The 7,220-nt window shown below is 51.6% G+C and overlaps 1 long non-coding RNA gene across 1 annotated transcript; it reads right to left on the bottom strand.

Annotated features, from left to right (window-relative positions):
* Nucleotides 1-3,524: 3,524 nt before the first annotated feature.
* On the bottom strand, nt 3,525-5,960 carry LOC114618643. The gene is made up of 3 exons (XR_003710989.1): nt 5,870-5,960; nt 4,620-4,885; nt 3,525-3,809 (listed from the first exon to the last, which is right to left on the bottom strand). It is a non-coding gene; the product is annotated as an uncharacterized LOC114618643 (long non-coding RNA).
* Between the last annotated feature and the right edge of the window lie 1,260 nt (nt 5,961-7,220).

The raw sequence follows: 7,220 nt of genomic DNA, 5'->3' as shown, positions 1-7,220 counted from the left end.
TCTCTGTCTCTGTCTCTGTCTCTGTCTCTGTCTCTGTCTCTGTCTCTCTGAGTGTTAGTGTCTGTCTGTCTGTCTGTCTGTCTGTCTGTCTTCCATCTCCCAGCAATGCTATGAGGCTGGGTTCTGCATGAGTATCTTTCAGGAATTAAGGCTCAAAGAGGAAAGAGCACCCTCAACTCCCCCAACCCACAGTTGGCTCCAGGCCAGGCTAGCCTGTACCCTCGCTTCCTTTGCTCCTGAGCTGCTGTTCCCACCCACCATTAGCTGCTCATCTTTGACAGTGCAGAGGGTACTTGGTGTGGAGATGAGACTTCCTCACGTAACTAAGGGCTTCCATTTGTGCCTCCCAGACATCCCAATCGTTCTACTGAGGTGGCTCCAATGACCTAGCAGGGCAGCCCACCCCACCCGTTTCTATTAATTAGGTCTCGTGTGGGCCAGGAGCCTAGGGACCACCCTGGAGGCAGGGTCACCTGCATTGCCCAACACCAAGCCTGCCCTCCCTCCATGGGGACAGCCCTAGCTCTCCTGCTGGCACCATGTGTCCCTAAGTTAACCACTCCCCTCTCTGGACCTCAGTTTTTCTCTCTGTAGGATGATGAATCAGAGGGAGGGGCTGGAGTGTGTCTGTGCACTCTAAGAAGCCTCTAAACAATTAGTTTATCTGAGCAGCTAATGAGCTACCTGTCTCGGGAGACAGAGACTTGGGTCAGGGCAGGCCTGGTTTTCACCTGCAATGTCCAAGAACCATTGGATGCACAGAGAAGGCTTGACCAAGGTCCTGACAGCCTCCTGCTCACAAGTCCCCTTCCACCATTGTCCTCTCACTCTGTCCTGTCCCCTTCTACGGAGCTGAGCTACACCAGGCTTGTCTTCAGATGAAGAGTGTCTGAGGTCAGACTAGACCCTCTACTGCTGGTCCTCACAAGCCCACATGCAGGTGTTTGCAGGACCCTGGGGACCCCACCCAGCCCATTCTATCCTACCCCAGGAACCAGACATTACCATTTGGCACTTAAAGTATGTAGGAGGAGTTTGGCTAAGGCCGGGCTGGGGATGGAAGGCTGCTCCCTGAGCATCTGGAAACCATCACCTGCCTCTCCCATGCATACTGGAGATAACACAGCCGATTGGTTGGGAAGATGTGTATCTAAGCTGTGTTCTCAATGGTGACCCTCAGGGAGGAGGCAGCAGTGCCTGCCTGCCCCCGTCACCACCCCCACCCTGACACAGACACCATCCCCAGGAGCCCACAGTCAGCTTGCTCTGGAGGGTGTGGAGTGGCTGAGTTTGTGCTGGAATGCACCTCTGTGGTTTGTGTGAATATGGCTATTAAATACCCAGCTCAATTTAAAACGAACCTTATTTTCAGAATATGTCCTTGCTAATGGATCAAGTCCGCTAGGGTCTTAGGAGGGAAGCTGAAGGCAGCGGAGTGATCCAAACACTTGGGAGGTAGAGGTGGGAAGGCCCAAGGTCTGGGCCCTCTTTGTTTACACAGGGAATGCCAGGCTGGCCTGAGCTACATGAAACCTCATGTAAAAAGGCACAGAGCAAGACAGACCAGCTGGGCAAGCACCGTGCCTGGGAATGTGAATGTGGCAGAGGGGCTAGTCAGAAGGACTCAGAAGGCCTGCTGCCTAGGAAGCCATCTCTCCTGAACACCATGCAGGCACTGTCCATAGGGCAGTGAGGCTGGGTTTCTTAGCAGAACGGGCCCAAAATCTCCAAAGGGTGGAGATGGGATTCCGAACCCCTGGGGTCCTCTACCTTAATTTTCCTCAATTTCCTGAATTCTGGGAACAGTGGGCACGCTCCACACATAGCTGTGCCAGCCAGCAACTCTGGTCAGCTCTTCCACAGAGGCTTGACCATACAAAGCCAAAGCTGATTGGTTGCTTCTGAGGGCATCTGGCCATCGCAGAGTATGTGGGGGCAGGTGGGGGGTGGGGCCTGGCAGGCCCCAAAGGTCACATAGGCCTGAGCCTCACAAAACATCAGGAAATGAATCTCAGTCACAGAAGCGCCACAGAGGAGAGCCTGGGGCTACTGAGGAAAAACAGGCAGCAGCTGGCAGAGGCCCAGATCCTCAGCCTCTCACTATGGCTCCAGATCTGTCTGAGCACTTTTGACTGAGCAGCCTCCAAAGGGGACCACCACTGACCAGCTCTCCTGAGTCCCAGGAGGTATGCACTGTAGTTATGCCCAAGCAAGCCTGCCTCTGCAGTGGAAACATTCAGACCCAGAGAAGCTCTGGAAAGAATTAGCAGCAAGACAATGAAGGAAGGCACACTCGGAGGTTCCTAAGGCTGAGGGGAAAGAAATGCGGGGTGTGGAGGGAAGGTGGCCGAAGGCAAAGGCCTCAGATGACTCTGTAGGGGAGTCAGTACTGCAGGCAAGTCACAGAGGAGCTCAAAGGCAGGGTTAATATAAGAGACTGTCAAGAAGGGACCCTGGGAACCCAGGGTGGAGGGAAAGATGTTATAGAAAAAGCGAGAAACGACCATTCCCCTCCTATGAAGGTTTCTCTATGCACCCCCCACCCAAATACTACAAAAGCCGGAACTGCTGGGGTGGCTGGGCCTGATGGGGCTCTCCCAGGGAACGGGTGGCCTGTCGGGGTTCTCCCATGGAATGGGTGGGCTTTCAGCCAGCTCCCTTGAAGGTCAGGGAAGGGGAAGAGAAAGGGTGATGGAGAGGGAGCATGAGCTTTGGGCACCTGTGATGAGAACGGGAGGCAAGCGGCTGAGGCAACCCCACCTGCAGACATGCACACAGACAATGTGCTCACTGACCCAAGCACCAAGGACGCCCCTTCTCCCCTGAGTACCTGGACTCAGCCTAGGCTGGGAGGGAGGTGGGGGGAGCACATAGCTTTCACGCAGGAACCCCCCCCCCCCGGAACAAGGGACGCAAACCATCTATTTTCCCTGGCCCCAGGTAGATCTGCATGAAGTGGGCGTGCCTCCAGGACACACTGCCAAGCCCAGAAACCGCAGATGGGGGTGACACGTGGAGGATCTGAAAACACATCAGGCCGCTCCTAAAGCTCGGCCAACTTTTCAGCGTGTTTGCTAGAAGCTTTTTCACAGCTCCTGAAAGCTGGCTCCTCGGTGAGGTCCCAGGGAGCCCCAGACACCAAGAGGCCAGCACTGGATAATGGACCCCTTTTTATTTCAGCTTTATCAGCTAAAAGTGATTTTACACAAAATAATGTGTCAGAGATAATTGCTCCTGGGAACGGATCCCAACCCAGCCGGCAACCAAAGGTAAACGGGCCCATTAATGATTAAACCTCTGATGTCTCCCAAGGAACCGCGCTCTGGAGCAGCCCAGAAAGGAGACCCCTCCCCCAAGGTCCTGGCAGGGGCCCAGGCAGCCCTGCCTAACAGGAACTGGTTCCTGCCCAATGGGAATAGGGGACGATCCTCCATCAAGGGAAAGCCAAACACTGTCTAATTCCAGCACCCTTGGTGAGGAAAAACAGGTTTCTCTTTGTCTTTTGTAGAGCAAGTCATGGCGGCCACCAGTTTGCACCTGCCTGAGGTCACGGTGAAAGTTCCGGAAGCAGAGAGACAGGTCCTGCCCCTACCATCTTCCCCTGCACGAAAGGGCCTTCTCAAGAAAGGTCTCTGGGTGCAGAAAGAGCTTGAGACATAAATAAACATATATCTGGTCATGGAAAACAACTGTGGAGGCTGGGTGTGGTGTGTGCCTGTAATCGCACACTGGAGAGATGACAGCAGGAGTTTGAGAGCTTCCATCACTGCCCACCAGAAGGATATGGCCAGTATAGTTTATATGAGACCCTGGAGAAAGGGGTGCAGGAAGAGAATCAAGGGAGGAAAGGAAGGAGTAAATGTAAGGTGATTTGAATTATGGGAGGATGCCCCCCACTCCCCACCCCCCATCCCCAAAATGTAGTCAAGAGCTTCCAGACAGAAAGGTCTGGGCTTCTGTTCCAATTCTGCTACTTGTTAACTGTCTGAGACAGGGTCTACATAACCCAGGCTGGTCTAGAACTCCATATGTATCCTAGGGTAACCTTGAACTTCCAATCCTACTTTATCTTTTCGGGAAAGGGTTAAAGTAGTGCTCTCCATGCTATGAGCTGCCGTACTGAGGATCAAGCACAGGGTTTTGTGAATTCTAGGCAAGCATTCTACCAAAGGAACACCTCCTAGCCCTCCTGAGTTTTGCCTTTTTTAAATATTTGCTTTATGTGTATGTGTGTCTGCGCCAAAGCGTATGCGTGTGCACCTCATGTGGTCAGGAGCCCTCGGAGTTCAGAAGAGGCATGGATGCCCCAGAAATGGAGTTACAATGGTCGTAAGTCACATGTGCGGTGCTGGGGAACAGAGCCTGCGTCCTCTAGAGGAGCGGTAAGTGCTCTTAACCATTTAGCCATCTCTCCAGCTCCCGTGTTTTATTTGAGACAGGTTCTCACTCTATAGCCAGGCTGGCCTGGACCTCACTACGGAGGAACTCATGACAATCTTCTTATCTATGTCTCCTGAGTTCAGGGGTTATAGGCATGAGCCACCATGTCAAAGACTTTGTCATAGGATGTCACTTAACCTCAGTTTCCTCATCTATAACATGGGGACAGTACTACTGACCTCCAGGTCATCAGGAGGCCTACTGTAGTGATGCATTCGTAACCCTTAGTAGGGTAGCTGCTGCCTCGTCATGAGCTCAGCCTCCTCAGTGAACTGGAAGCCTCAGTGAACCGGAATTACTTTGTATTATGATCATGACTGGAGAGGTCTGCTCCTTTGCAAGATCCTTCTCCAGCCTTCCCCTCCTGCTGTGTCTCAGTGTCTGTAGCTTCATGGTGGACAGGGTTCGTGGTCAGTATTTGGGGCTGACTGTGGAGAGGTGGAAGCTGGAACACAAAAGTTCAACCAACATATAGCTTTTACTCTATAAGGCATATTCCTTTCTTAGGTATCGTTCATTCATTCATTTTATGTGTTTATTTTTAGAGAATGGTCTTATACCGTCCAGGCTGTTCTTGAGATTGCTCTGTAGCTGAAAAATGACCTTAAGCCCTGGAATGTCTACCTCCCAAGACCTGGGGTTAGAAGCGTGCACCAACCACCATGATGTATTTGCCGGTTCCTTATTTTAATTGTGGGCACAAAGCCAGAACTTCAAGTATGCTAAGCACACACTCTACCACTAAGCTGGAGTCCCAGACCCAAAACCATACCCAAAGTATAAAACTGGGCCGTTTTTATTACAACACAAGGTCACACGATCTGTCACTACTACCTAATACCACCATTTTCATGGTGCAAAAGAAGTGTCCACCACACCTGTTAGCACTCAGGCATGCCCTCTGCACACGGTCCTCAGCCCTTGCTAGCCTACTCTCTGTCTCTATGAATTTGTCTCTTCTGGATAATTGATATTAATGGTTTTATAAACTATGGTGAGTTTGTTTCTTTCTATCTTTGATAAAAATCTCCCTCCCACCTCCCCAACCCTCCGGCAGGTTCTCACTATGTAGTCCTGGCTGGCCTGGAACTCCCAGAGACCCTTCTGCCTCTGCATGTTGACTGCTAAGATTAAAGGCATGCTCCACTGCACCTGGCCAAAAGCCAATTTCTGAAAGTCAATTCTTCTTTCCATGCAGGTCACTGGGGATTGAACTCTGGGAGTCGAGCTTGGCTGCAGACATCTTTACCCCACAGCCACGTCACCAGCCCTTGGATTTCATTATAGCATTTCATACATGCTTTGTTTTTGTTGATCCTCCCCTACCCCCAACCCTGACATAACTATAAACAAATATTAAAGGTCAAAGGGCAACATACGTTAATTAAAGTTCTGCTGAATCAGAGTGTACGTTGAGAAAAGGGCTCACCTTTTTATATATTATGTTTGCAGCTGTCCACCGGTCTTTCTTTCTGGAGTACTCTAATGTCCTAGATTCCCCCTGGACAAGTCTTGTCCTGTCATTCCGTTGAGAACTGGCAGAAGCTGGTGGAGAGTTTCCAACATGGACTGTGCTTCTGGAAGCATCTTTTCTCCCTAAGTAAAGTCTGGACATCCCAGGAGTAGTCTGTGGGAAAGAACAGACAGGCCTGGGCTGTGGCCCTGGCTTCCTTCCCACAAGCTCTGTCCATCCGCAGGTCCCTAGCAGGGAATAACCCTCACTGTCAAAGAGTACCCCTGTGTCCTATAGAAGACCTCCTGGCTGAGCTGGACTGTATTGTTAGCGCCTACTGAAGAAATGCTTACCTGGCTACTCTAATCAGAGGTTCATCTGATGACCCCAGAGTTGTGCTTACAGGCAGGACACTACCCACCGTACTAGGCCATCTTCCATTAAAAACCTGAAGCCTAGCCCGAGGGGCTTCTGTGTCCAGCTGTCCATCTGCTCCCACTTAGCTGGCTCTGTCCAAGAGGGATGAGGTGCCACTGTAGAGCTGAAGGTAAATTGAATCCCTTCCTAAGGGAGAGGAGGTGAATTGTTGAAGGAAGACTGGGTGATGGGCTGCAAGGTGGGTAGAGACACACAGACAGCAGCTGCATAAGAGAGGAAAGCCAGGACGCTCTGGTGGGTTATTTGGTGACCCTACCCCACTTGGGTCCCAGAAAAGGTGTCAGGTACCCCAAGAAAAGCCCACATGCTTCTTATTGTTCATTGACGTCCAGTCCAGCACACAGGATCAGAAGCGAAGGAGAGAGGAGGAACGGGGTAAGACCAGCAGGATGGAGCTGAAGGCCACAGGAAGGAAGTGAGGTGGACAGGAGGGGCTGCTACACTTAGGAGGGGAAACATGGAGTTAGTGCCACACCTCTGAAGGGCGGGCTCATACTAGCCACACCCATAAAGGCCAAGTTCCAACTCCTAGTCCAGAAAAGCTGGGCACCAATACAGACCCCAGGAAACCAGGGAGCAAGACCTTTGGCCTGGAGTGCCTCCCACCACTTAACTCCTCCTGCTTCCCTGGTATTTAGGAAGAGGTAGCAGAGGAACCTTTGAGAGCTCCGTCCACACACACACATCCTACACCCTGCCTCTGCTTTACCTCTCCCTGTCAGTGAGGCTTTTTCTCCAGGAGGAGACTCAGAACCCTGCCTCTGACTTCTAAATCAGGAAGACTGGTGGACAGATGCAAACATAAGATAGGGACAGCTGTGGCCAACATGGTGGCTCCAGCAGCTTCCCTGCACACACCTGAGGATTTTGCTTCATTAACAGCTGGTTC

This window comes from Grammomys surdaster, unplaced genomic scaffold, assembly GCF_004785775.1.
Source record: "Grammomys surdaster isolate TR1022 unplaced genomic scaffold, NIH_TR_1.0 144, whole genome shotgun sequence".
NCBI lineage: Eukaryota > Metazoa > Chordata > Mammalia > Rodentia > Muridae > Grammomys > Grammomys surdaster.
Note: the sequence above shows the minus strand (reverse complement) of the source record. Positions and strands in the feature narration are given on the sequence as shown.